Consider the following 27,397-nt stretch of genomic DNA (forward strand, 5'->3'; position numbering starts at 1 on the left):
GGCCATAAAGATCATCAAGGTCAACAACCACCCGAGCCACTGCCTGTTCACCCCGCTATTATCCAGAAAGCGAGGTCAGTACAGGTGCATCAAAGCAGGGACCGAGAGACTGAAACAGCCATCAGACTGTTAATCAGCCACCACTAACATTGAGTGGCTGCTGGAAAACATACTGACAACTCCAACCACTTTAATAATGGAAATTGATTTAAAAATATGTATCACTAGCCACTTTAAACAATGCCACTTAATATAATGTTTACATACCCTACATTACTCATCTCATATGTATATACTGCACTCAATACCATCACTGCATCTTGCCATGCATAAAATTTGATATACAGTAGAACAGGATAGGAGACAGTATATACACATATGAGATGAGTAATACATAGACTACGATACAGTAGAATAGGATAGAATACAGTATATACCAGAGGTGGGACCAAGTCATTGTTTTACAAGTCACAAGTAAGTCTCAAGTCTTAGCACTCAAGTGCCAAGTCAAGACAAGCTATGGGGCGCAATCAGGCGATGTAGGCTTGAACACAATCGCCCAACCTTAACACACACACACCCTCTCTGTGTGTGGTTACAGTAGGCTAACGTATGTCAATGGTTTTAGGAACAGCAGTAACATCAGGCACTGATGAGTGCAATGTTCACGTTCCCGCACTGACTGTGTGGAGGCTCATTGATTTAATGTTACATTAGCCTACATGCTATACTAGCAAAACAATTAATTATATAGCTGTCGGCTATATTAGCCACGACTTACCGTTCTTTGTGCAGCTTCAAATGTCGAACAAATTCGGAAGCCTCCGTCTGTAATTTTCTTCCTGGGTGTTTTGCAAGTTGCAATCCGTTTTTTTGTTGAGACGGCGTAGTCTTTATATCCGAAAATAATAATGACTTAATTACATCAAGTGTTCCAATGGCAAAACGTTTGATTTAATTACATCAAGCGTCCCAATGGTAAAACGTTTGATTTAATTACATCAAGCGTTCCAATGGTAAAACGTTTGATTTAAATTACATCAAGTGTTCCAATGGTAAAACGTTTGATTTAATTACATCAAGCGTTCCAATGGTAAAACGTTTGAGGTCATTGTGACACGGTCACGTTGCGTGCTGTGTATTGCCAGTATTGCCACGTTGGGATGCAACCTTTTTTTAATATCCTTTTTTAAACATTTTTTAAAATGTGTAATAATTTTACCCCCGTTTTTTTCTCCCCAATTTCGATCTTGTTTCATCTCTGGGGGAGGCGAAAGTCAAGTCATACGTCCACTGAAACATGACCCGCAATACCGAGCTTCTTCACATCAGCCCGCTTAACCCGGAAGCAAGCTGCAACAATATGTCGGAGGAAACACGGTTCGTTCACCTGACGACCGAGATCAGCCTGCAGGCGCTACAAGGAGTCGCTAGAATGAGATGAGCCAAGTAATGATGTATTGTTACACCGTGTAGAAGCAGTAAAGACCGACAGTAGCTTGCTACTTATTTAGATTTAGTTTGACTTAATGAAACTGTCTTAAATGTGCTGTAGTAAACATTTTTTATTCGCACTAATCAATCAACACATTCAGGTGTTTATATGTCTCAATATAATAGTATTATTTAATTAAATCCATTAAAAATAATCTTTGTCTGAAAATAAAATATGATCCTCAACTGCGTTTCCCCTCCAGTCAGCAGACGGCGATGTGCGTCTTTCAGGCGATGCTGCCTGCGTGACGTATAATCTAGTGGACAGTTCTTCAGAAATAGCTCGTCAGCCACCTCGGTAGCTTGCTAGCCAACATCGCCGAAAGATTCAAGCTATTTTTACGATTTCGGTCAATATTAGCTACTGTGTTTTAGACACACTTCTGTCGTATCTACTTGTTAACCTATTTAATTTGATATTACGTTATTTTGTATTAGTCAGCTATAGTAGCTGGCTGGTTAAGTTAGCACTAGACTAGTCGCTAATGATAGCTAGCTAGCTAACATCCCCGAACATGAGCTCCCTAAACTACTCTCCTCCGGTTAAAGAAGAGGAGGTCTGCTGGACGGCGAAAGAGGGTCTGTGGCAGAACATTGTTGTTGTGAAAGAGGAGAAGGAAGAGGATGATGTTACAGTAAAACAAGTAGAGGGTGAGTATGTTACTGTGTAAGAAGAAGAGAAAGACGCGTTCAGAGTGAAAGAGGAGGAGGATGTTACAGTAAAAGAAGAGAAAGAGGAGGATGCAGTTTTTGGAGTGAAAGAGGAGGGGGGGGAGATGACTGTCACATTGAAAGAGGAGAAGGAAGAAGAGGTTGGAGATCTGTTTAACACCAGTAAGTACGGTCTCTGCAGTCGTTGAACCAATATGCAGTAAAGGGGTTCTACACTTTAATGTTGTTCTGTCGGAATGGCTGAAACTACACTAACATGTAGAACATCAAGAGTGGACCATCAACAAAACGTTAACAATTGATCAAATGCATCTAATGACAATGCCTGAAATACTGTAATCCTCAATATCTCTTATTAGTTTAGCCCAATATGTAGTCTTAAAGGGGCAATCAGCAGTTGTTACATCCATTTTGGGACTTATACATTAATGATATGTACCCATTGTTTCTTGAAGAAATCACTTATAAATGCCTCATGAGCTTAGTTCAACTGTCGTACCCCATCAGAAAAATATAAGCTTTTTATACTCCAATGTATATCAGTAAATGTAAACAAACACTGTATATCCTCAAAACATGATTAATTGACTTGAGTCTCAAGCATTCCTAAAACATTTAACATTTTCATTTAATTCTTTAGAAAAAATCTAATTTGGAATAAGTAACGTAACAAAATGTATAAAAAGGGAAGCGGTCTGAACTTAATGAATGCACTAGGGCCCCAACTAAAAAATATCATGGGTCAACCAAGAGTCGTCTTTTCTTTCAACCGATTGGTAGAAATGTTATAACGTGTATTTTTCCATATATAGACACACCCCATGTGTTTTTAATCAAATCAACTATATGTACTGAACTGCTCTGATGCTTTAAGCACGCTGTTGGATTAAGACACACAAATGACTCGGGAGCCAGAGATCAAGACCACCAGAAAAAAACTCTTCCTCCTCCAGCTGCTGCTGGCCTTCGTAAATTCTGATCTTATGCTCCTAAAGTTTCTGATAATAGGCTACACCAGCAGTCGTTATGCTCCTATAGTTTCTGGTAATAGGCTACACCAGTGGTCGTTATGCTCCTATAGTTTCTGGTAATAGGCTACACCAGCAGTCGTTATGCTCCTATAGTTTCTGGTAATAGACTACACCAGCAGTCGTTATGCTCCTATAGTTTCTGGTAATAGGCTACACCAGTGGTCGTTATGCTCCTATAGTTTCTGGTAATAGACTACACCAGCAGTCAGCAACCTTTTCCATTCCATCCATCCTTTGGGTTCCTTTTGGCAAACTCCAAGCAGGCTGTCATGTGTCTTTTAATGAGGAGTGGCTTCCGTCTATCCACTCTACCATAAAGGCCTGATTGTTGGAGTGCTACAGAGATGGTTGTCCTTCTGAAAAGTTCTCCCATCTCCACAGAAGAACTCTGGAGCGCTGTCAGAGTGACCATCAGGTTTTTGGTCACCTCCCTGACCAAGGCCCTTCTCCCCCAATCGCTCAGTTTGGCTGGGTGACCAGCTCTAGGAAGAGTATTCCATTTAAGAATGATGGAGGCCACTGTGTTCTTGGGGACCTTCAATGCTGCAGAATTGTTTTGGTACCCTTCCCCAGATCTGTGCCTCGACATTATCCTGTCTTGGAGCTCATAATTTCTTCGACCTCATTACTTGTTTTTTTCTCTGACATGCACTGTCAACTGTTGGATGTTATATTGACAGGTGTGTGCCTTCCAAATCATGTCCAATCAATTGAAATTACCACAGGTGGACTCCGCACAAGTTGTAGATACATCTCAAGGATGATTAATGGAAACAAGATGCACCTGAAAGCAATTTTGAGTCTCATAGCAAAGGGTCTGAATACTTATGTAAATTAGGTATTTCTGTTTATTATCTGTTGTCATTATGGGCTATTGATGACATCCCTCTGAAACAAGATAGCCTAACCATCAGAAAAAAACTCTTCCTTAGCCTACTCCTCCCGCTGCTGCTGGCCTTCGTAAATTCTGATGTTATGCTCCTAAAGTTTCTGATAATAGGCTACACCAGCAGTCGTTATGCTCCTATAGTTTCTGGTAATAGGCTACACCAGCAGTCGTTATGCTCCTAAAGTTTCTGATAATAGGCTACACCAGCAGTCGTTATGCTCCTATAGTTTCTGGTAGTAGACTACACCAGCAGTCGTTATGCTCCTAAAGTTTCTGGTAATAGACTACACAAGCAGTCATTATGCTCCTATAGTTTCTGATAATAGACTACACAAGCAGTCGTAAATATAGTTTCTGGTAATAGGCTACACCAGCAGTCGTTATGCTCCTATAGTTTCTTGTAATAGGCCACACCAGCAGTCAGCAACCTTTTCCATTTGGTGCCAAGTTATCTGACCATTTCTACTGATCTGGTGCCAGTTAGGATTTTCATATTCACATTTTATTGGAACAGTTTCATTTAATTTATAATATTAATAATAATTATTAGTCTTTATCTCAATATCATTCTCTGTGGTTAATCTACATTCTATTTAAATGAAAATTATAAAGATTTTTTTTTGCCATTGCTAAGTTTTTTTTAATAACCTACATAAAGCTAAAAAAATGCTAACATTGCAGCCTGTATGTATAAAATATCCCAATAAATAAATATCACATATCTCATTGGCTACACATGGCCTGTCTGCAACGAACTGGAAACATTGGATCAACTATCAACTGGGTCGGCCCAAAAATCGAGGTAGCAAGCTTGCAACATTGTATAAAATATTCTGGGCCCTCAGTTTCCCCTGCCAGTGAGTTCTCAACCAACACAGCTGTAGGCTATTTGTAAAGGGGATAAGAAGTAATTAGGTATTTTGATATTTCCACTGGATCAGCGCATTATGTTTTTCCCTTTCTTGCCGAGTGGTTATCGAAAGGGTGAGAGCTGGACATATTTTTCAAGTACTTTGAGGAACTATTCTCATTTGCAATTGATTCTGATTAGACTTTGTTTATTTGCTGTTTGAGGTGAATAAAGCATTACTTTGAGAAGCTCCAGAACTCATTAGTGGTGGTGCGTTAAGACAATCAGAAATACTATCAGACATCCCCAAATGGGCACATTTATAGACCTACATTTGCGCTCAGGCCAGGTAGACTAGTCCTACTTCTATATGTGTAATTGGGTGTGTGTCCTTACTCAACATTGACAGGAGTGTTTCAAACAAAACACAATAAATAAATTGACAAAACTGACGCATCTTGCTGGGTCAGGTCTGGGTGGTCTGCCAGGGGCCGTTTCGTTACATATTCGTCTCCAAACCCACTGGCTCCAGGTGATCTATAAGTCTTTGCTAGGCCGCCTTAACTCAGCTCACTGGTCACTATAGAAACACCCACCCATAGCACGTGCTCCAGGAAGTATCTCTCACTGGTCATCCCCAAAGCCAACACCTCTTTGGCCGCCTTTCCTTACAGTTCTCTGCTGCCAATGACTGGAACGAATTGCTAAAAATCACTGAATCTGGAGACTCTCCCTCACTAACATTAAGCATCAGCTATCTGAGCAGCTTACCGATCGCTGCAGCTGTACACAGCCCATCTGTAAATAGCCCATCCAACTGCCTACCTCATCCCCATGTTTTTATTTACTATTTTTGCTCTTTTGCACACCATCATCTGCACATCCATCACTCCAGTGTTAATTTGTAACTACTTTGCTACTATGGCCTATTTATTGCCTTACTTCAATCAATTTGCACACACTGTATATAGACTTTCTATTGTGTTATTGACTGTACGTTTTTTTATCCCAAGTGTAACTCTGTTGTTTTTTTGTCGCACTGCTTTGCTTTATCTTGGTCAGGTCGCAGTTGTAAATGAGAACTTGTTCTCGACTGGCCTACCTGGTTAAATAAAGGTGAAATATAAAAAAAAATCTTAACTTTACTAGCAACACCCAAATGGATACTGTCACTAATGGGAAAACAAGACAAAATGTGACTATTCTTGCTCCTCAATAATAACACATATTTCTTAATACTGTAGCAAACATTATATTAAGCAGGACATTCAAACGAGCCTTACAATTATAATCCAAAGTGGTGTGAAATGTACTCATTAGCAACCTGGAAATGGAGATTACTCCCCTGCGTTTTCCCCCATTCACATTCCGAATACATTGTGAAAAACAAAAATCTTTGCTCACCATTTTTGCTCCAGGCAGATATACTACATCCATAACTATCGGTTTCCTCATTAGCAGGGAGGTGGTTCTGCAATCAACTTGTGTGCTAATCGCCATCGTGCCGCAATTTTATTAACCACAGAAAGGGATCTATATTGGAGACCAAAAGTCGTCTGGCACACTGCTTAGAGTTTCAACAACATGAATAACTTATTTCTAGTCTACAATCATCAATGTTACTACTAATGGGAAAACAAGACAAAATGTGACTTATTGCTCATTTTAAGACAATTGTCAAATAATTTTAACATTCATTACAGATGTCAATTGCTGTACAACATCATGACTACGCTGTTGGCATCATCTTTTAATCAAATCAAATCAATTGTATTTATATAGCCCTTCGTACATCAGCTGATATCTCAAAGTGCTGTACAGAAACCCAGCCTAAAACCCCAAACAGCAAGCAATGCAGGTGTAGAAGCAGGTGGCTAGGAAAAACTCCCTAGAAAGGCCAAAACCTAGGAAGAAACCTAGAGAGGAACCAGGCTATGTGGGGTGGCCAGTCCTCTTCTGGCTGTGCCGGGTGAAGATTATAACAGAACATGGCCAAGATGTTCAAATGTTCATAAATGACCAGCATGGTCCAATAATAATAAGGCAGAACAGTTGAAACTGGAGCAGCAGCATGGCCAGGTGGACTGGGGACAGCAAGGAGTCGTCAGGTAGTCCTGAGGCATGGTCTTAGGGCTCAGGTCCTCCTCCGAGAGAGAGAGAGAATTAGAGAGAGCACACTTAAATTCACACAGGACACCAAGCTGTCCTATGTGAGAATGCTGTTCATCGACTACAGCTCGGCATTTAACACCATAGTGCCCTCCAAGCTCGTCATCAAGCTTGAGACCCTGGGTCTCGACCCCGCCCTGTGCAACTGGGTACTGGACTTCCTGACGGGCCGCCCCCAGGTGGTGAGGGTAGGCAACAACATCTCCACCCCGCTGATCCTCAACACTGGGGCCCCACAAGGGTGCGTTCTGAGCCCTCTCCTGTACTCCCTGTTCACCCACGACTGCGTGGCCACGCACGCCTCCAACTCAATCATCAAGTTTGCGGACGACACAACAGTGGTAGGCTTGATTACCAACAACGACGAGACGGCCTACAGGGAGGAGGTGAGGGCCCTCGGAGTGTGGTGTCAGGAAAATAACCTCACACTCAACGTCAACAAAACTAAGGAGATGATTGTGGACTTCAGGAAACAGCAGTGGGAACACCCCCCTATCCACATCGATGGAACAGTAGTGGAGAGGGTAGTAAGTTTTAAGTTCCTTGGCGTACACATCACAGACAAACTGAATTGGTCCACCCACACAGACTGCATCGTGAAGAAGGCGCAGCAGCGCCTCTTCAACCTCAGGAGGCTGAAGAAATTCGGCTTGTCACCAAAAGCACTCACAAACTTCTACAGATGCACAATCGAGAGCATCCTGTCGGGCTGTATCACCGCCTGGTACGGCAACTGCTCCGCCCACAACCGTAAGGCTCTCCAGAGGGTAGTGAGGTCTGCACAACGCATCACCGGGGGCAAACTACCTGCCCTCCAGGACACCTACACCACCCGATGTCACAGGAAGGCCATAAAGATCATCAAGGACAATAACCACCCGAGCCACTGCCTGTTCACCCCGCTATCATCCAGAAGGCGAGGTCAGTACAGGTGCATCAAAGCTGGGACCGAGAGATGGAAGCTGTTTTTCCTTATTTATTTTGTACAATAAAACCGGACTAAAAGTTAAAATCCCCACTTTCTCCTTGATTATCGATAATAATTCCGGGCATTCAACAAAACATATAGCGTCCTCCATTAGTCTGGGTACAGCCTACCTCTGAAAACAATCTGCAAACCTGGTCACATTTGACATTTCAAGCTTTTGCCATTATAGCCAGTTGGCAGGCATGCTGTAGCGTCTCTTTTGCCAGTCAGCATGATTAAACACAACTGTTACAGTGGCTTAAATTAAGGAATGGAATGGAACACTATAAATAGAGGAAAAGATGGAATGGAACACGATTTGATTCTAAATAGAGGAAAGGAACACTATTATATTCCTTATAGAGGAAAGGATGGAATGGAACACGATTTGATTCTAAATAGAGGAAAGGAACACTTAGATTCTAAATAGAGGAAAGGATGGAATGGACACTCAGATTGAAACTAGCAGTGATGTCACAAACATGTCCCATCCTCAAGTCTCTCTCTTTGAAGTGAGTTTGGAAAATCACTATGCATCATCTTAAAAATAGTTTTCAAACACACTTTATATGTCCGAACTTAGAATCAAATAGACTTCCCAAAAATAATATGGCATTTACTTTTTTTCACCTTAATTTAATCAGATATGTCAATTGAGAACCAATTCACATTTACAATGACAATCTAAATTAAGAAATTGCATTCAACCAATCTTAAGTTCATAATCAAAACATCATATTTTTTTACACTATTTTAATCTGATTTTCGACATGATCATGTTTTGAGCTGGAAAACAAAATGTAGACCTATTTTTCAGTATGATTTCATTCGTACAATATGATTTAATGTAGCATGAACAAAAACCCAATTTCTCAATCAAAAACATAAGTCAGAACACAGCCTCACTCTTCTCTCGTGTGATTTCAGGTCCTCTGACTGGGAAAATGTATTTTCACAATGAGAGCAGTGGTATGTCTTCTCCTCCTGTGTCTTAGTATGTTGGAAAGGCTTTTCTCCTGTGTGTTCTCTCTCATGCTTTTTCAAGCTCCCTAACCGGGTAAAACTCTTTTCACCCTGGGAACATTGGTAAGGCTTTTCTCCTGAGTGTATTCTCTCATGGGCCTTTAGGCTCGCATACCACCTAAAATTCCTTTCACAGTGGGAACAGTGATAAGGCTTCTCTCCAGTGTGTCCCCTCTGTATTATTCAGGTCCTCTAACCCAGTAAATATCTTTCCACACTGAGAGCAGTGGTAGGTCTTCCTATCTTCTGTGTGTATTTCTTCATGTTGTTTCAGGTACCGTAACTGGGTAAACCTCTTTCCACACTTGGAACATTGGAAACGCTTTTCTCTTGTGTGTGTCCTCTCATGCTCTTTTAGGTTCCCTAACTTGGTAAAACTCTTTCCACAGTGGGAGCAATCATAAGGGTTTTCTCCTGTATGTGTTCTCTCATGTACATTCAGGTTCCTTAACCCCTTAAAACTCTTTCCACACTGGGAGCAGTGGTGTTGCCTTGCTGGTTTGGGCGTCTCTGGGTCTGGTTCCCCTGAAGGACTCTTCCCGCTGTCAGAGTGAGAGTCTGGTCCCTCTCCTACCAAAGACAAACAGAGTATTTAGTTAAATACTAAACAGAGAACTGAATTAAACCTCCATAAAAATAAAATTGTCTTCCTGTGAGGCTAGATTCCTCAAAAACCTGAAGTCAGTTTTCAGAACATTCCATAATTTAATAAAAAACATAATAATAATAATAATGTAGAACATAAAATCTAATCTTACTCATGTTTATAGCAGAGCTCGATAATAGGGAAAGGGGGTAATATTAGATAATGTCATGTATGTCATGTATAGGCTGAGCAGAGCTCTATAATAATAGATAATGTCATGTTTTAGGCTGAACAGAGCTCTATAATAATAGATAATGTCATGTTTTAGGCTGAGCAGAGGTCTATAATAATATATATTACTATTTCAGTCAATGTTATAGGCTGCATGCTTCTTATTTCATATATTTCTCCAACATTATTTAGAAATCTGATTTTTTGAGGGTTTACACACTCAATGCAAGGTCTACAATAGACACACGTCAAACGTTTCACTTATAAACTATATAAACTTATATGTTTGCCATTCTGTGAGACAATTAAGTTGTGATTTTGTGGTGGTGGGGGGTGGGGTCTCTGATGGTATACACATGTTACAGTTAAGCAATAAGGCCCAAGGAAGTGTGGTATATGGCCAATATAGCATGGTTAAAGACTGTCCTTTGTACGACGCAACGCAGAGTGCCTGGATACAGCCCTTAGCCGTGGTATATTGGCCATATATCACAAACCCGAGGTGGCTTATTGCAATTATAAACTGGTTACCAACGTAATCAGAACAGTAAAAATACATGTTGTCATACCTATGGTATACGGCCTCATATACCACGGCTGTCAGCCAATCAGCATTCAGGGCTTTAATTCACCCATTTTAAAACGTAGCTTTAACATTATATAATAACAAATTCCTATAATACAGAACAACATTTTCAAGTATAGCATTTCAGTAGCATGCTGCTACATTCGTTCAAAAACTTTGAAGAGTTAGTGCCCTTTTTTAAGACAGTACTTACTGGTGGTAATCAGATCTCCTGACTCCTCTGTCAATAAGACAGTTCTCGCTCCCTCTTTCTCGTCATTCACTTCAAACTTCATCCTCCTCTTTCCCTTCCTCCTCTTGTTTTACTGTAACATCCTCCTCTTCCTTCTCCTCTTTCATGACAACGTTCAGCCCCAGAGCTTCTTTCTCCGTCCAGCAGACCACCTGTTCTTTAGCAGGAGGAGAGTAGCTTAGTGAGCTCATAGTCGGGGATGTTAGCTAGCTAGTTGTTAGCATGAGCGACTAGTTTAGTGCTAGGCTAACTTATAAAGCCAGCTAGTTGACTAACAATGTACATGTAACATTTAAATGGGGGCAATTAACTAGATGTCAGAAGTATATTTAAAACACAGAGGCAAATATGCACAGAAACAGTCTAAATGTTTCGGCTGTTGGCTACCAAGGTGGCAGACTCGTTGATGTTGCAGTGTTCCGTCCACTAGATTATACGTCACGCTGGCAGCAACGCCTGAAAGACGCATATCGCCGTCTGCTGACTGGAGTGGGTAACGCAGTTAAGATACGTTTGTTTATTTTTCATTCCTTTCATTAAATAATAATATTATATTGAGACGTTTAAATAGAGCAGTGCATATTTTGAGTGAGAATTTAAAACATACTGTCCTTCACATCTGTATTTAACCTGTTGAATCTATGGGGGCGCTATTTCATTATTGGATAAAGAAACGTGCCCGTTTTAAGAGCAATATTTTGTCACGAAAAGATGCTCGACTATGCATATAATTGACAGATTTGGAAAGAAAACAGTCTAACGTTTCCAAAACTGCAAAGATATTATCTGTGAGTGCCACAGAACTCATGCTATAGGCAAAACCAAGATGAAACTTCAAACAGGAAATGAGCAGAATTTCTGAAGCTCTGTTTTCCAATGTCTCCTTATATGGCTGTGAATGCACCAGGAACGAGCCTGCGCTTTCTGTCGTTTCTTCAAGATGTCTGCAGCATTGTGACGTATTTGTAGGCATATCATTGGAAGATTGGCCATAAGAGACTACATTTTCCAGGGGTCCGCCCGGTGTCCTTTGTCTAAATTGGTGCGTAATCTTCGGTTGCGGGTATTTTCTCCTGGGATTCAGGACAGAAAGCACACTTCCACGAACTATATATAATCGAAGAGATATGTGAAAAACACCTTGAGGATTGGTTCTAAACAACGTTTGCCATGTTTCAGTCGATATTATGGAGTTAATTTGGAAAAAAGTTTGGCGTTTTGATGACTGGATTTTTGGTTTTTTTTGGTAGCCAAACGTGACGCACCAAACGGAGCGATTTCTCTTAAACAAATAATCTTTCAGGAAAAACTGAACATTTGCTATCTAACAGAGTCTCCTCATTGAAAACATCTGAAGTTCTTCAAAGGTAAATTATTTTATTTGAAGGCTTTTCTTGTTTGTGAAAATGTTGCATGCTGAATGCTACGCTAAATGCTATGCTAAATGCTACGCTAGGTATCAATACTCTTACACAAATGCTTGTTTTGCTATGGTTGAAAAGCATATTTTGAAAATCTGAGATGACAGTGTTGTTAACAAAAGGCTAAGCTTGAGAGCTAGCATATTTATTTCATTTCATTTGCGATTTTCATGAATAGTTAACGTTGCGTTATGGTAATGAGCTTAGGTCTATAAATAGGATCCCGGATCCGGGTTTGCTCGCCGCAACTGTTAAGGCAGTTTCATAGTTATTTATTTAAAAAAAACACTGGTCACACTGGTTAAATTCTCTGTCAAACTAGGAACGCTCTGCAGCCTAGTTTAACAGTGATCTATGTTCTATGAAAGCAGCTGGGAGCAAACTGGAGAGTAGCTAGAGGAAACCAAAGCTAACTGTGCATCCCCAGGCCCTGGTACATAATCAGACTGCATACACATCTAACTGCATCCCCAGTCCCTGATATATCATCAGACTGCAAACAAACCTAACTGCATGCATAGTCCCTGGTATATCATCAGACTGCTGTGACAACCCTCCCACTCCAGCTGCCAAATTATTTCTCTTTGCTCTTGTTTTCCTTAATAGGATGTCGGTGGGTGGAGTCGGGAGGGTCGTCAGTGAAATGGGACACACCTGGGCTCGGGTGTGTCCCAGGATAAATGCACCTCTTCCCCATTCATTGAGGAGACTCTCTCCATGCAGACACAGACAGATTTTTGTTGTTTGCGTTGGCACCGTTCAACACCCCTCATTATCACATGTATAAACGCGACCACTTACACTACTGACAAAACACACACCAGTGTTAATTGTATTTACGTTACTTCAGTTAATAAATATATTTGTTATTCTTTATCTCCACGTTGTCTCACATTTTGTCACGGTCTTCGAGCCGGTTCGTGACACTATGGTCAGCGAGCTGGAGCCCAACTACCGGAGACCAGTTAGAACCCAACTAACAAAACCCAACTAAAACATGACTGCAGATCAGAAGAGCAGAGACATACAGAATGATGGCAGGGAAAATCCCCCAAATTCAAAATAGATAAGATTCCATGATGGTGAAACTAAGCTTCCTGAAGCATTGACGCTTTACAGCCAATAGTCTCAAAAATAGGTTCATTACTCAAGGCTTTGGGCAACACAGAAATTAGATCAGCCAAATTATTTTAGATGACATCCCACACCGTAGCAGAATAGCCTTTGTGTCATTGTTATAGATGAGATCCCACACCGTAGCACGTAGCAGAATAGCCTTTGTGTCATTGTTATAGATGAGATCCCACACCGTAGCACGTAGCAGAATAGCCTTTGTGTCATTGTTATAGATGAGATCCCACACCGTAGCACGTAGCAGTATAGCCTTTATGTCATTATTATAGATGACATCCCACACCGTAGCAGCGTAGCCTTTAAGTCATTATTATAGATGACATCCCACACCGTAGCACGTAGCAGAATAGCCTTTGTGTCATTGTTATAGATGAGATCCCACACCGTAGCACGTAGCAGTATAGCCTTTATGTCATTATTATAGATGACATCCCGCACGTAGCAGCAGAGCCTTTGTCATTATTATAGATGACGTCCCACACCGTAGCAGCGTAGCCTTTATGTAATTTACTAAACCACTGGCCGTGTTCGAGAGCATCAAATCCATGCTGCATCGTGGGTAAATGGTGACTGGCTGACTGATTTATTAATAATAATGAGTAGTTATTTATGATGTAAGGTGGTTTGTAGATCAGTCAATTGCCAGTCGCCTGTAGTGTCGAACCAGCCCAAAACCAAACCAATCAGGTGGTTGTTCGATGAAATGAAGCTTCAGACGTCATTGATCACGTGCTGCTGATAAAGTGATACAGGCATCAGCACACTACTTTGAAGTTTACTGCTTAGCGATTTGGACACATGCCTCGTAGCTCCGGAATCAAACATAACTTCCCTATCGAAAAGTTGACCAAACAAAAAGGAGCAAGCAGGTATGATTTTCAAAACTCATGCTTCCTACACTTCAACTTGTTGTCTGAAAATTAAATATACATTTTACTCAACTGCGTTATCCACTCCAGTCAGCAGATGACGAAGTGAGACTTTAACGCGATGCTGCTGGTGTGACGTATAATATAGTGGACGGAACGCTTCTTTCAACAGCAGCAACAGTTAGTCATCCACCTCGGTAGCTTGTTCGACAAAATAGCCGAACCAATAAAGCTCTTTAGATGCTTTTGTGTATATTAGCATCTGTTTTAAACCCACTTCTGTCCTCTAGTGAGTTATCCAATTTAATTTAATATTTACGTTGTTGTTGTTATTCAGCTAGCGGTCTGGTTAACTTAGCATTAGCCTAGCTAGCTAACATCCCCGACCATGCGGTCACTAAGCTACTCTCCTCCTGATAGAGTGATATAGAAGAGAGGTGGGTATCACAGTAAAACAAGAAGTAGAGGGTGAGGCCGTTACTGTGAAAGAAGAGGAAGACATGTTCAGAGTGAAAGAGGAGGAGGAAGCGTTTTATGGATTGAAAGAGGAGGAGGGGGAGATGACTTTCACATTGAAAAAGGTGGGGGAAGAAGAGGAGGTACCTGGATATCTGGGTCCCGGTTTCCCAAATGCATCTTATGGTGGCCGATGGTTCTAACGTTGAATTTAGCCATAAGATGGTTTTGAGAAACTGTTCCCTGATTTAACAAATCAAATCACATTTATTTATATAGCCCTTCGTACATCAGCTGATATCTCAAAGTGCTGTACAGAAACCCAGCCTAAAACCCCAAACAGCAAGCAATGCAGGTGTAGAAGCACGGTGGCTAACACTAGTAAGTAAATGGTAGAAACAAAAGAACTGTCAATCTCCCTCGGCCTGGGGCTCCATGCAAGATCTCACCTCGTGGAGTTGTAACCACGGTCATGAGAACGGCAAGGAATCAGCCCAGAACTACACGGGAGGATCTTGTCAATGATCTCAAGGCAGCTGGGACCATAGTCACCAAGAAAACAACTGGTAACACACTACGCCGTGAAGGACTGAAATCCTGCAGCGCCCGCAAGGTCCCCCTGCTCAAAAAAGCACATATACATGCCCGTCTGAAGTTTGCCAATGAACATCTGAATGATTCAGAGGACAACTGGGTGAAAGTGTTGTGGTCAGATGAGACCAAAATTGAGCTTTTGGCATCAACTCAACTCGCTGTGTTTGGAGGAGGATGAAGGCTGCCTATGACCCCAACGGGACAGGACAACTTCACCGCATCAAAGGGACAATGGACGGGGCAATGTACCGTCAAATCTTGGGTGAGAACCTCCTTCTCGAAAATGGGTCGTGGATGGGTATTCCAGCATGACAATGACCCAAAACTCACGGCCAAGGCAACAAAGGAGTGGCTCAAGAAGAAGCACATTAAAGTCCTGGAGTGGCCTAGCCAGTCTCCAGACCTTAATCCCATAGAAAATCTGTGGAGGGAGCTGAAGGTTTGAGTTGCCAAACGTCAGTCTCGAAACCTTCATGACTTGGAGAAGATCTGCAAAGAGGAGTGGGACAAAATCCCTCCTGAGATGTGTGCAAACCTGGTGTTGCCAACTACAAGAAACGTCTGACCTCTGTGATGGCCAACAAGGGTTTTGCCACCAAGTACAAAGTAATGTTTTGCAGAGGGGTCAAGTACTTATTTCCCTCATTAAAATGCAAATCAATTTATAACATTTTTGACATGAGTTTTTCTGGATTTTTGTGTTGCTATTCTGTCTTTCACTGTTCTAATAAACCTACCATTAAAATTATAGACTGATCATTTCCTTGTCAGTGGGCAAATGTGAAAAATCAGCAGGGGATCAAATACTTTTTTACCTCACTGTAGTATATTCTAGAATTGCCAGTGTAGATTTCCTGTGGGGGTCAAATTGTTACAGCTGTTGATAAGTCATTGTGTAATATTCAGCCAATTTATTTTCATGCCATTACGTTAAAGGCGAAACATACCTAGATTCAATTACATTCATGAATTAGTTTGAAACCTTTGTTTTAAAACCTTCTCAAAGTTGGTGCCTTGACGGATTTGTAGAAAATGGTTTGTCATAAAACAATAATTTTTATTTATTTAAATGTAACCTTTATTTAACTAGGCAAGTAATTTAAGAACAAATTGTTATTTACAATGACTGCCTACCCCGGACAACGCTGGGCCAATTGTGCGCCGCCCTATGGGACTCCCAATCACGGCCGGTTGTGATGCAGCCTGGATTTGATCCAGGGTGGTGTAGTGACGCCTCAAGCACTGAGATGCAGTGTCCGCTGTGCCACCCGGGAGCCCCAAAATCATGTTCTAGTGCTGTCCCCAACTAAAATATATCTTGGTCAACCAAGAGTCATCTGTTCTTTCTACTAATCAGCCCATGTTTTAATAAAATCAACTATATGTGCGTCTGATGCTTTAAGCATGCTTTTTGATTGAATAATTACAGATACACAAATTACTTGAGGGAGCCAGTCATCAATATAACCGAGAGAAACTCTTCCCTCCTCCTCCTCCCTCTGCTGCTGGACTTCGTAAATTCTGCCGTTATGCTCCTGAAGTTTTCAGTAATACACGACACCAGCGGTCGTCAAACTTTTTCCATTTGGAATGCCAATTTATCTTACCATTTCTACCAATCTGCATGCAAGTTATGATTTTCATGTGCTAATTTGTTGTGGAACAGATTAATTTAATTTATAATAGTATCTCAAAATCATCATCTGTGATTCATTTTTATTTATTTATCCGTTATTTTACCAGGTAAGTTGACTGAGAACACGTTGTCATTTGCAGCAACGACCTGGGGAATAGTTACAGGGGACATTAATCTACATTCTATATAAATCTAAATGAAAATTAAACAAATCTCAATGTAACTTTTATTGCCATTGCCAACTATGTAAAAATAGCCGACATAAAGCCAACAAATAAAAACATTGCAGCCTACAGGTAGAAAATATCCTGATAAAAATACATATCCTATAAATCACATTGGCTGCACATGACCTGTCTTCAACAAACTTGAAACATTGTATCAACTATCAACTGGGTTAGCCCGAAACTCGGGATAGCAAGCTTGCAACATTGTATAAAATATTCTGGGCCCTCGGAGTTTCCCGGCCAGTGAGTTTAGGACAGACCGCTGTCGGCTATTTGTGTAAAGGATAAGAAGTAATCAGGTATTTTATGACATTTCCACTGGATCAGAGCATTACATTTTGCTGAGTGGTTATCAAAAGGGCGAGAACTGGAAATATTTTATGAAAATACTTTGAGGAACTATTGTCATTCGCAATTGATTTTGATTAGATTTTGTTTACTTGCTGTTTGAGGTGAAGAAAAAATTACTTTGAGAAGCTCCAACTCATTAGTGGTGGTGCGTTAAGACAATCAGAAATACTATCAGACATCCCAAATGTAACTTTGACTATAATTACGTTATGACTATAACAAATGTTCCCTGAAGGAGGGAAATGAGGTACAGCCTGTAGCTCAGACACAGAACCAAGGATATGCATATTCTTAGTACCATTTGAAAGAAAACACTCTGAACTTTGGGTAAATGTGAATTGAATGTAGGAGAATAACACACCATAGATCTGTTTTAGATAAAACAATGGGGAAAAAAACATACGTCTTCTTCTCTACACCAATAACAGACAGCTACTGTGGGATCCCTCTCCTTTGTCGTCCCCTCTACACCAATAACAGACAACTACTGTGGGTCTCCCAATCACGGCCGGATGTGATACAGCCTGGATTGGAACCAGGGACTGTAGTGACGCCTCATTCACTGAGATGCAGTGACTTAGACCTCTGCGTCCGTGTGTGTGTGTGTTTGTTAACTTTTTAACTGTACTAGAATGCTTAAAAGGCCGCTAAAATTTTAAATATTGGTTATCAGTATCGTTTTTTGGGAGAAGGAAAATATTGGCCAAAAATGTAATATCAGTGCATCCCTTTATTCTAAAATGTATTATTATTTTTTAAATCCACATCAATCTTCACACTACCCCATAATGACGTCACAATACCCCTTAATGCCAAAGCAAAAACAGGTTTAGATTTTTTGCAAATTTATGAAAACTATTCCCCAGGATAACTAGTCTGAGTAATGTAATATGTACGATCCCAGGATAAATAGTCTGAGAAATGTAAGATGTAAGATCCCAGGATAAATAGTCTGAGAAATGTAATATGTAAGATCCCAGGATAACTAGTCTGAGAAATGTTAGATCCCAGGATAACTAGTCTCAGAGTAATGTAAGTTTCAGATAGTTTAAACCATTACAGTCTAAGCCTTGTCTGAGGGGGAGGTCCTTCTAAGCTATATGGAATTGTTTTAAGAAGGTTTAAATAACATGAAGGGCTTACCCGGTATAGTACTGTAGAAACACCCTCCATCATGAAGGGCTTCCCCATTATAGTACTGTAGAAACACCCTCCAATATGAAGGGCTTCCCCAGTATAGTACTGTAGAAACACCCTCCAACATGAAGGGCTTCCCCAGTATAGTACTGTAGAAACACCCTCCAACATGAAGGGCTTCCCCAGTATAGTACTGTAGAAACACCCTCCATCATGAAGGGCTTCCCCAGTATAGTACTGTAGAAACACCCTCCAACATGAAGGGCTTCCCCAGTATAGTACTGTAGAAACACCCTCCAACATGAAGGGCTTCCCCAGTATAGTACTGTAGAAACACCCTCCAACATGAAGGGCTTCCCCAGTATAGTACTGTAGAAACACCCTCCAATATGAAGGGCTTCCCCAGTATAGTACTGTAGAAACACCCTCCATCATGAAGGGCTTCCCCAGTATAGTACTGTAGAAACACCCTCCAACATGAAGGGCTTCCCCAGTATAGTACTGTTTTAAGGTTATACCAAGGATCATTTGGCTTTCTGAGTTTGAGTTGTAAGATGCCTTGAAGTATGAACAAAAAATATTCAACAGTTGATTTATGTCAAAACATGATTTGGCCGTACTGCTGTAACACATTGGATAACATTCACAACATGGAACAACAGTAACCATAGTAACACATTAGATAACATTCACAACAGTAACCATAGTAACACATTGGATAACATGGCACAACAGTAACCATAGTAACACATTAGATAACATGGAACAACAGTAACCATAGTAACATTGTTTCCCCCAAAACATCTAAAATAAGTTTGTTCTGAGTGTCTGTCCTTTATCTGAGAGATATATTAACAAATATAAATATGTATTTATCTAGAGATATATTTTTTAAAGTATTTCAACTTTAAAAACTTTAAACCCTTTTTTTGTCACTTCTTTCCACATTTTGTTACGTTACAGCCTTATTCTACAATGGATTAAATAAATACAAATCCTCATCAATCTACACACAATCCCCATAATGACAAAGAGAAAATGGGTTTAGAGAAGAAAAAAACCCCAGAAATACCTTATTTTAGTATTCAGACCCTTTGCTATGAGACTCTACTTTGAGCTCAGCTGTGCATCCTGTTTCCATTGATCATCGTTGAGATGTTTCTACAACTTGATTGGACATGATTTGGAAAGGCACACACCTGTCTGGCTACCACAGCATTTTGAAGCGATACGCCATCCCATCTGGTTTGCGCTTAGTGGGACTATCATTTGTTTTTCAACAGGACAATGACCCAACACACCTCCAGGCTGTGTAAGGGCTATTTTACCAAGAAGGAGAGTGATGGAGTGCTGCACCAGCTGACCTGGCCTTCACAATCACCCAACCTCAACCCAATTGAGATGGTTCGGGATGAGTTGTGCCACAGAGTGAAGGAAAAGCAGCCAAAAAGTGCTCAGCATATGTGGGAACTCCTTCAAGACGGTTGGAAAAGCATTCCAGGTGAAGCTGGTTGAGAGAATGCCAAGAGTGTGCAAAGCTGTCATGAAGGCAACGGGTGGCTACTTTGAATAACCTAAAATATATTTTGATTTGTTTACCACTTTTTTGGTTAATACATGATTCCATATGTATTATTTCATAGTTTTGATGTCTTCACTATTATTCTACAATGTAAAAAATAGTAAAGATAAAGAAAACCCCTGGAATGAGTAGATGTGTCAACTTTTGACTGGTACTGTATATCTCATGAATGTTTTTACATTCAGTTGCATGAAGTCACTTTCTTACCACTTCTTCCATAGTCAAACATGTAAGGAAATATTTTTTTTAATTCAAAAGGGATGCTGTCAAAAATGTATTGAATTCAAATGGATTTACCCATCCTACAAAGCACTCCAGCCACTCTGTGACGACCAGTTCTGCTCTTTTATTGAGGGATCTAGTCTAGATTAAACCTCATAGGAAGACCGTTTTATCATGTGGAGGTTTCATTTAGGTCTGTGTTTAATGTGTCTTTGCAAGGAGAGACTCTCACTCTGACAGCGGGAAGAGTACTTCAGGGGAATCAGGCCCAGAGATGCCCAAACCAGCAAGACAACACCACTGCTCCCACTGTGAAAATAGTTTTTGCTGGATAGGGAACCTAAAACTGCATGAGAGGACACGCACTGGAGAAAAGCCTTTCCAAAGCTCCCAGTGTGGAAAGAGTTTTACTAAGATAGGAAACCTAAAAAAGCATGCGAGACTACACCCAGGAGAAAAGCCTTACCAATGTTCCTAGTGTGGAAAGAGTTTTACCATGTTAACTAACCTGAAAAGGCATGAGCGAATACACACAGGAGAAAAGCATTTTCTGCTCCCAGTGTAAAAATAGATTTTCACGAATGGCGTTCCTTGTTATGGCTGCAATCCCAACACCCGGATAGATATGACAACTACCAGTGAAAATTGAGGGCGCCAAATTCAAACCACAGAAATATCATAATTACAATTCCTAAAACAAACACGTGTCTTATATAATTTTAAAGTTAATCTTGTGTCCGATTTCAAATAGGCTTTTCAGCGAAAGCTCTACAAACGATTATGTTAGGTCTCCACCAAACCACAATAAGCACAGCCATTTTCCAGCGAAATATAGCATTCACAAAAAGCAGAAATCAAGATAATTCTAGGTTAGTGATTAATTTTATCTTCATTAGATGACACTCATAGGACTTCATGTTACACAATACATGCATGTTTTGTTTGATAAAGTTTATATTTATATCAAAAAATCAGTTTACATTGGTTTATCAGATTCACTAGTTCCAAAAACATCAAGTGATTTTGCATAGCCACATTGTTTCAACAGAAATACTCATCATAAATGTAGATGATAATACAAGTTATACACATGAAATTATAGATATACCTCTCCTTAATGCAACCGCTGTGTCAGATTTCAAAAAAACTTTACGGATAAAGCAAACCAATGCAATAATCTGAGACTAAGCTCAGAACAATAGCCAAATTAGCCCCCGTGTTGGAGTCAACAGAAACCAGAAATTACATGATAAATATTCCCTTACCTTTGATGATCTTCATCAGAATTCACTCTCCGGAATCCTAGGTCCACAATAAATGCTTGATTTGTTCGATAATGTCCCTTATATATGTCCAATTAGCTACTTTGGTTAGCGCGTTTGGTAAACAATTCCAAAGTCACGAAGCGCGTTCACTAAAACCTGACGAGATGTCCAAACGTTCCGTAACAGTCCATGAAGAATAAGAGCACCTCATCCCAGCTGCCCACTACACTGAGGCTAGGAAACACTATCACCACCGATTAACTCCACGATAATGGAGAATTTCAAGAAGCATTTCTCTACGGCTGGTCGCAGATCGCAGATGTTCTGAATAAGCTGCAAATATATGTGCGTCTGATGCTTTAAGCATGCTTTTTGATTGAATAATTACAGATACACAAATTACTTGAGGGAGCCAGTCATCAATATAACCGAGAGAAACTCTTCCCTCCTCCTCCTCCCTCTGCTGCTGGACTTCGTAAATTCTGCCGTTATGCTCCTGAAGTTTTCAGTAATACACGACACCAGCGGTCGTCAAACTTTTTCCATTTGGAATGCCAATTTATCTTACCATTTCTACCAATCTGCATGCAAGTTATGATTTTCATGTGCTAATTTGTTGTGGAACAGATTAATTTAATTTATAATAGTATCTCAAAATCATCATCTGTGATTCATTTTTATTTATTTATCCGTTATTTTACCAGGTAAGTTGACTGAGAACACGTTGTCATTTGCAGCAACGACCTGGGGAATAGTTACAGGGGACATTAATCTACATTCTATATAAATCTAAATGAAAATTAAACAAATCTCAATGTAACTTTTATTGCCATTGCCAACTATGTAAAAATAGCCGACATAAAGCCAACAAATAAAAACATTGCAGCCTACAGGTAGAAAATATCCTGATAAAAATACATATCCTATAAATCACATTGGCTGCACATGACCTGTCTTCAACAAACTTGAAACATTGTATCAACTATCAACTGGGTTAGCCCGAAACTCGGGATAGCAAGCTTGCAACATTGTATAAAATATTCTGGGCCCTCGGAGTTTCCCGGCCAGTGAGTTTAGGACAGACCGCTGTCGGCTATTTGTGTAAAGGATAAGAAGTAATCAGGTATTTTATGACATTTCCACTGGATCAGAGCATTACATTTTGCTGAGTGGTTATCAAAAGGGCGAGAACTGGAAATATTTTATGAAAATACTTTGAGGAACTATTGTCATTCGCAATTGATTTTGATTAGATTTTGTTTACTTGCTGTTTGAGGTGAAGAAAAAATTACTTTGAGAAGCTCCAACTCATTAGTGGTGGTGCGTTAAGACAATCAGAAATACTGAAGCTGGTTGAGAGAATGCCAAGAGTGTGCAAAGCTGTCATGAAGGCAACGGGTGGCTACTTTGAATAACCTAAAATATATTTTGATTTGTTTACCACTTTTTTGGTTAATACATGATTCCATATGTATTATTTCATAGTTTTGATGTCTTCACTATTATTCTACAATGTAAAAAATAGTAAAGATAAAGAAAACCCCTGGAATGAGTAGATGTGTCAACTTTTGACTGGTACTGTATATCTCATGAATGTTTTTACATTCAGTTGCATGAAGTCACTTTCTTACCACTTCTTCCATAGTCAAACATGTAAGGAAATATTTTTTTTAATTCAAAAGGGATGCTGTCAAAAATGTATTGAATTCAAATGGATTTACCCATCCTACAAAGCACTCCAGCCACTCTGTGACGACCAGTTCTGCTCTTTTATTGAGGGATCTAGTCTAGATTAAACCTCATAGGAAGACCGTTTTATCATGTGGAGGTTTCATTTAGGTCTGTGTTTAATGTGTCTTTGCAAGGAGAGACTCTCACTCTGACAGCGGGAAGAGTACTTCAGGGGAATCAGGCCCAGAGATGCCCAAACCAGCAAGACAACACCACTGCTCCCACTGTGAAAATAGTTTTTGCTGGATAGGGAACCTAAAACTGCATGAGAGGACACGCACTGGAGAAAAGCCTTTCCAAAGCTCCCAGTGTGGAAAGAGTTTTACTAAGATAGGAAACCTAAAAAAGCATGCGAGACTACACCCAGGAGAAAAGCCTTACCAATGTTCCTAGTGTGGAAAGAGTTTTACCATGTTAACTAACCTGAAAAGGCATGAGCGAATACACACAGGAGAAAAGCATTTTCTGCTCCCAGTGTAAAAATAGATTTTCACGAATGGCGTTCCTTGTTATGGCTGCAATCCCAACACCCGGATAGATATGACAACTACCAGTGAAAATTGAGGGCGCCAAATTCAAACCACAGAAATATCATAATTACAATTCCTAAAACAAACACGTGTCTTATATAATTTTAAAGTTAATCTTGTGTCCGATTTCAAATAGGCTTTTCAGCGAAAGCTCTACAAACGATTATGTTAGGTCTCCACCAAACCACAATAAGCACAGCCATTTTCCAGCGAAATATAGCATTCACAAAAAGCAGAAATCAAGATAATTCTAGGTTAGTGATTAATTTTATCTTCATTAGATGACACTCATAGGACTTCATGTTACACAATACATGCATGTTTTGTTTGATAAAGTTTATATTTATATCAAAAAATCAGTTTACATTGGTTTATCAGATTCACTAGTTCCAAAAACATCAAGTGATTTTGCATAGCCACATTGTTTCAACAGAAATACTCATCATAAATGTAGATGATAATACAAGTTATACACATGAAATTATAGATATACCTCTCCTTAATGCAACCGCTGTGTCAGATTTCAAAAAAACTTTACGGATAAAGCAAACCAATGCAATAATCTGAGACTAAGCTCAGAACAATAGCCAAATTAGCCCCCGTGTTGGAGTCAACAGAAACCAGAAATTACATGATAAATATTCCCTTACCTTTGATGATCTTCATCAGAATTCACTCTCCGGAATCCTAGGTCCACAATAAATGCTTGATTTGTTCGATTATGTCCAATTAGCTACTTTGGTTAGCGCGTTTGGTAAACAATTCCAAAGTCACGAAGCGCGTTCACTAAAACCTGACGAGATGTCCAAACGTTCCGTAACAGTCCATGAAGAATAAGAGCACCTCATCCCAGCTGCCCACTACACTGAGGCTAGGAAACACTATCACCACCGATTAACTCCACGATAATGGAGAATTTCAAGAAGCATTTCTCTACGGCTGGTCGCAGATCGCAGATGTTCTGAATAAGCTGCAAAAGCTGGACCCGTACAAATCAGCTGGGCTAGACAATCTGGACCCTGTCTTTCAAAAATTATTTGCCTCCATTGTGGCAACCCCTATTACTAGTCTGTTCAACCTCTCTTTCGTATCGTCTGAGATTCCTAAAGATTGGAAAGCTGCCGCGGTCATCCCCCTCTTCAAAGGGGGTGACACTCTAGACCCAAACTGTTACAGACCTATATCCATCCTGCCCTGCCTTACTAATGTCTTCGAAAGACAAGTTAACAAACAGATCACTGACCATTTCGAATCCCACCGTACCTTCTCCGCTGTGCAATCCGGTTTCCGAACTGGTCACGGGTGCACCTCGGCCACCCTGAAAGAACTAAACGATATCATAACAGCCATCGATAAAAGACAGTACTGTGCAGCCGTCTTCATCGACCTGGCCAAGGCTCTAGACTCTGTCAATCACCGTATTCTTATCGGCAGACTCAACAGCCTTGGTTTCTCAAATGACTGACTCACCTGGTTCACCAACTAACAAACTAACAAACCTCCAAACGAGCTTCAATGCCATACAACACTCCTTCTGTGACCTCCAACTGCTCTTAAACGCAAGTAAAACTAAATGCATACTTCAACCGATTGCTGCCTGCACCCACCCACCCGACTAGCATCACTACTCTGGACGGTTCTGACTTAGAATATGTGGACAACTACAAATACCTGGGTGTCTGGTTAGACTGTAAACTCTCCTTCCAGCTGACGGTCTTCTGCAGGTTGTCCTCTAACCTGTGAGGTGAAAGATATCTCCCATTTCCATGTGTTTTTTTTAGTTGTGTTAGTTTCAACAGCACGTACAACCTGATTCCCGATGTGGAGAGTCAACACCTTTAGTTGCTCCACCTTTTTTGTTTGCTTCCTGTCTTTAAGTTTGTTTGTGGGTTTTTCTTTTGTTTGGGTGTCTTATGTCCCAGTTGTTGTTACTAGTCAACTTTCAGTGGACACCCCAATAGTCTTTCAGAACCCCTCCTTTAAAAACAAGCTTATGTTTTAAGTTGGATATTGCATCCAATTGTTAGTTAATATTTTAATCAATGGCATTTCCTTAGAATGCTCATTAGTCTTTCAGTTGTTCTGTTTTTTATCCTCTTATGTTTGTGTACTAAATATTTCTGTTTATTTTCATTTTTTTTTTTCCTGTGAAGCCATTGTGTTGCATCCATGTCTGAAATGTGCTGTATAAATAAAGCTTGATTTGATTTGAACATATTGCAAAATAAATTATCCCAATGACCGACCAATCAACAGACTCTTGGTCCATCTTAGTATGAAACACAGAATCAATTCCACTTTTCCAGCCCCGGCTCTACCAGGGGCTTGAAGTGGTCTCCCACAGCTCTGCTTATGTCGTGTTCTGTGGCCTTGCTGTTCCATTTCTTGACTGCCCCTGTAACACATTTAGTCATATTATATAAAACACTCAAAGTAATGGATATAGAGCATCTATGGCCTCAGTTACACCTGGCGCCTAAATGTGACAATGTCAATGTGATTCACAATGTGCTGCATTAGGTTTAGATCTGCCAGGATGGGCATTGTGTTCGGAATTTGAGTCGGGCCTCCGAATATGCATAAGCAATGTAAAGAGATGGGGTGAATGAGTGGGGAAAAATACATTTGACACAAATGACCTTCATAATAACAAAGAACAACTAAGGGGACAAATATTTACCATCTAAACCAAGTGTGACCTCTCACCTCTCTGGCTGTAGGAGTGTTCTTCCTAACCAGTCTCTCAACAGCTCTCTGACTGAGCTCCACTCTCACTGGGTCTTCAGAGGAGAGAAAGGTGAGGAGGGATCGGAGGATGAATGGATCTGTCACTCAAAGTTTAGAGCTGCTGTCTATGCTGTCTAACAATATCACTATTTTAGTAGTTCACTAAAGTAAATAGGTCTTTATGACTGATGAATACCAACTATCAATCACTTAGATCACGCATTTTCAGGTAGAGATACATCCTTGGGACGTCCCTAGCCCGTTGAAGTTGACATTTAAAATGGTTAAGGTCAGGGTTTAGGGTAGAGATGTCCCAAGAATCCCAGATGGCATTGAACATTGTGCATTTGTCTGTCTCTTTTACATAGCAGGTGTAAAGTAAACAGACAAGACAAGTAGACACACAATGCATTATGGTCATTGTAGTTCAATTATACACGCAGTGGATGACGGAACATATTCCCTTTTTTTCTTCCTTTATTTAAATTGACAAGTCAGTTAAGTCAAATTGTCAGAACAAATTCTTGTTTACAATGATGGCCTAGGAACAATGTGATTGTCAGCCCTAACAATCCATTCTAGCACCACTAGGAACAGTACCTTCCTAGACAATGTGCTGGATGGTAATTATTTATGTGGCCCATGTACCCAGTGTAACTTTACAAGAAAAAAAATACCAAATTTTCTCCGCGTACTGCAGGCGACAGGCTCAGGACACAGTTGATTGGCTATCAGACAAGGTTCATTACACTGCTAGCTGGTAGGACTGCTTTGCTGGATTATAC

At 40.3% G+C, this 27,397-nt stretch overlaps 1 long non-coding RNA gene and 1 pseudogene across 2 annotated transcripts; one reads left to right on the plus strand and one right to left on the minus strand.

Moving 5' to 3' along the window:
- The first annotated feature begins 1,338 nt into the window (after positions 1-1,338).
- Positions 1,339-26,134, plus strand: LOC149978855 (uncharacterized). The gene is made up of 2 exons (XR_016485866.1): positions 1,339-2,328; positions 19,839-26,134. It is a non-coding gene; the product is annotated as an uncharacterized LOC149978855 (long non-coding RNA).
- Positions 7,988-9,857, minus strand: LOC149978856 (uncharacterized; annotated as a pseudogene). Its single transcript, XR_016485536.1, has 2 exons — positions 9,854-9,857; positions 7,988-9,665 (listed from the first exon to the last, which is right to left on the minus strand). The product of XR_016485536.1 is annotated as an uncharacterized LOC149978856 (transcript).
- Positions 26,135-27,397: the final 1,263 nt, after the last annotated feature.

This window comes from Oncorhynchus mykiss, chromosome 13 (genome assembly GCF_057628025.1).
Source record: "Oncorhynchus mykiss isolate SJ-2025 chromosome 13, ASM5762802v1, whole genome shotgun sequence".
Taxonomy (NCBI): Eukaryota; Metazoa; Chordata; class Actinopteri; order Salmoniformes; family Salmonidae; genus Oncorhynchus; species Oncorhynchus mykiss.